Below are 2,684 nucleotides of genomic sequence, written 5' to 3' on the forward strand. Positions count from 1 at the left end.
GAAAATGACCTTTACAGGATTTTCACCTTCTTTGATGCTACTTTCCAGTAGACATCAGGACAAATTCACCAGTCTAGCATCAAACCATACCGGACACCGAGAAATGTTGCCATTTCTCTTCCCGATGAGCTTTTCCCTGTTCATTCGCCATTACTAAGGGATTCTCAGTTGATTTCTTTTCCTCCCCTTACTGATATGCTTAAGTTAAGGGGGTTCTCTCGCCCAATTCAGGTTATGTAGTTGATTGTCTCTTAATTGGTTCACTGACCAATATGAGACAGAAACCGATTCAGCAGTTTTGTTCGCTACTACTATCAAACACAGGTCGAAGTTTCCATTCAGTCATTAATTCCAACTTTCAAATGTTGTTGTTTCAGCTTTCGCTTACTAGAAGCAACATAATACTCGCTGCAATACAGACCTCGGGAAACCCTCACCGTGAATAAGGTTCACTCACATATTTCACTACATTTTGCGTGGGATTGGAGATGAGGCTACTCGTTCTTGCTCAGTACTAGGCTGAAAATTAACGAAACTTCGTTACAAACGTTCACATGTTGATGTTTCCGCTTTCGCGTACTCGAAACAACATAATACTAGTCTTTGTAATTTAGTTTCATAATTTCAACTGTTCTCATGCAGAATTTTTGCTCATTCTTATCCCAAATTTTGACCTGGCTACTAGTTACACTCCTTGTACTTATTGCAAAATGACCACAAATTTCAACAGCTTTCACATGTTGCTGTTTCGGCTTTCGCTTACTACAGTCAACATAATACTCGTTGCAAAATAAGTGCTCGGCATCTGCAATTTTCCAAAGACGAAGTTTCGCCAGTTCAATTTTCGCTCGCCAATTATGGCTACTAATTCACACGGTACTGAGCTCAACAACATTAAATTTGTTCAGCAAGACTTTCACATGTTGATGTTTTGGCTTTCGCCTACTAGAAGCAACATAATACTCGTCTTGTTAGCTCATTCAATGAGAATAGCTTTTCCCGTTGAGAATTTTTGCCTTCAATTGGCGTTGTAGTGAGTTTGGCTACTCAGATCACCAAATACTTGTGACAATTCGAACCAGAAATGTTTTCAATTTTCACATGCTGATGTTTCGGATTCAACCTACTAGAAGCAGCATAATACTTGTATTCAACAATTTCTGTATCAAATCCCAGTTTTCTCTGGTGCATCTTTGCCAAACTATTCCAAACTGCCTGAGTCTGAATACCAATTACAGGTACTAGTAAATGCACGTTACTAAGGACTATATAGTTCTAGGTTACTGTACACAACGACGTTCACATGTTGATGTTTCAGCTGCCGCTTACTAGAAACAACATAATACTTATCGTGCATACCTTTCCATAACTTGTCCTTTTCAGATGCATTAGTTTCCCTTTGTCTTGGCTTCTACAGTCAGACTGGCTACTAGTAACAGCACAGTACTAATCACATATCGTTCTACAGTTTGCAGACAACTTTCACATGTTGATGTTTCAGCTTTCGCCTACTAGAAACAACATAATACTCGCTGTATACATTTGTAGTTCTCTATGTAACTTTCATGTGAAGAAGTTTCGCCAGTCTTTTTGACTGTCTCAAATCTGAGTCATGCTTAGGCTACTAGTTGCTTCATAGTACTTATCGCCTCGAGATCATTGAACAAAACTTGATTTTCACATGTTGCTGTTTCAGCTTCCGCTTACTAGAAACAACATAATACTAGTCTCATTAAGTTCCGTCTCTTTGCAATTTTCTTATGAAGAAAATTCGCCATCACAATGACTCCAGCAGTTCTTGATCAAGGAATGCAATCATTGATCAGAATGCTATTATTTGAATCGGTTCTGCTTTAAGTGTTCCAATTTTATTGGAAGCACCAACAATAGAACATCAATGTGTTCAATCGAGAGTTATATAACCCTGAATCGGACGCAGTCAACAGCCGAAGCCGAGACCGCCTTTTGCGTTAGAGAGGTCGGTAAACAAATCTTGCGATTCATACCGAATTAACACATATAGCTGTGCTCCTCTTCGTAAAGCGAGCCAAGTGATCCCCTGTTGAAGGATGTATTTGGACCAATCTAGTAGCATTTGGTTTCCAACAAGCTCTCCCAAGTTAGCTTACTTATTGGGCTTTTCAACCAATTCGGTTGGCTACAAGCATCATCAAAGTACTAGCCACAGTTTGATCGCAAAATTCTACGACTTTCACATGTTGATGTTTCGGCTTGCGCTTAGCCTACTATAAGCAACATAATACTAGTCATATCATAGAGCGTGATCAGCTTGTGACGTTCTCATGATGAAGTTTCACCAACAGTGTCTCACTTCGAGCTTAAATCCAGCTACTAGTAACTACACAGTACTGACTGCAACGATAACTTTTATCTATACCTTTCACATGCTGCGCTTTCGGCCAGGGCCTACTAACGTCAACATAATACTCGATATAAACTTTTGTTCATGATGCAGCTTCCCCATGCAGAAGTTTCGCCTTCAAATGCTCTCTTGGCCATATGACGTAAGAAAAGGTTACTAGTAACATCACAGTACTAGCCACAGTTTGATTGCAAAATTCTACGACTTTCACATGTTGATGTTTCGGCTTGCGCTTAGCCTACTAGAAGCAACATAATACTAGTCATATCATAGAGCGTGATCAGCTTGTGACGTTCTCATG

General features: G+C 39.6%; 1 non-coding gene and 1 pseudogene across 1 annotated transcript in view; both read right to left on the bottom strand.

Annotated features, from left to right (window-relative positions):
- LOC142356617 (large subunit ribosomal RNA) overlaps positions 1-236 on the bottom strand; it is a 3,522-nt gene extending 3,286 nt beyond the window's left edge. Inside the window, exon 1 of the ribosomal RNA XR_012761452.1 lies at positions 1-236. This exon is cut by the window's left edge and continues 3,286 nt beyond it. This is a non-coding gene — a ribosomal RNA (large subunit ribosomal RNA).
- A 1,683-nt stretch (positions 237-1,919) lies between these two features.
- On the bottom strand, positions 1,920-2,071 carry LOC142356616 (5.8S ribosomal RNA; annotated as a pseudogene).
- Between the last annotated feature and the right edge of the window lie 613 nt (positions 2,072-2,684).

The sequence above is a fragment of the Convolutriloba macropyga genome, unplaced genomic scaffold, assembly GCF_964194025.1.
Source record: "Convolutriloba macropyga unplaced genomic scaffold, txConMacr16.3 SCAFFOLD_346, whole genome shotgun sequence".
Lineage (NCBI taxonomy): Eukaryota > Metazoa > Xenacoelomorpha > Acoela > Convolutidae > Convolutriloba > Convolutriloba macropyga.